The sequence below is a fragment of the Triticum aestivum genome, chromosome 7D, assembly GCF_018294505.1.
Source record: "Triticum aestivum cultivar Chinese Spring chromosome 7D, IWGSC CS RefSeq v2.1, whole genome shotgun sequence".
Classification (NCBI taxonomy): Eukaryota; Viridiplantae; Streptophyta; class Magnoliopsida; order Poales; family Poaceae; genus Triticum; species Triticum aestivum.
Window position 1 is genome coordinate 75,529,891 of NC_057814.1, and position 747 is coordinate 75,530,637.

The window sequence follows — 747 nt, forward strand, 5'->3', positions numbered from 1 at the left end:
GTGAAGTGGAAGTTGGTTCCATGTTGGAACATGGATATTTTGGGATATCACAATACCTCTTATTTAATTAATGCATCTATATATATTTGGTAAAGGGTGGAAGGCTCGGCCTTATGCCTGGTGTTTTGTTGCACTCTTGCCGCCCTAGTTTCTGTCATACCGGGATTATGTTCCTTGAGTTTGCGTTCCTTACGCGGTTGGGTGATTTATGGGACCCCCTTGACAGTTCGCCTTGAATAAAACTCCTCCAGCAAGGCCCAATCTTGGTTTTACCATGTGCCACCTAAGCCTTTTCCCCCGGGTTTTCGCGAGCCCAAGGGTCATCTTATTTTAACCCCCGGGCCAGTGTTCCTCTGAGTGCTGGTCCAAACTAGAGCACCGTGCGGGACCGTCCCTTGGCAACTTGGGTTATGTTGGTACCTGTACGCTTCGCTTATCCGGTGTGCCCTGAGAACGAGATATGTGCAGCTCCTATCGGGATTTGTCGGCACATTCGGGCGGCTTTGCTGGTCTTGTTTTACCATTGTCGAAATGTCCTGTAAACCGGGATTCTGAGACTGATCGGGTCTTTTTGGGAGAAGGTTTATTCTTCGTTGACCGTGAGAGCTTATGATGGGCTAAGTTGGGACACCCCTGCAGGTTATTATCTTTCGAAAGCCGTGCCCGCGGTTATGAGGCAGATGGGAATTTGTTAATGTCCGGTTGTAGATAACTTGTCACTTGACTTAAGTAAAATACATCAACTGT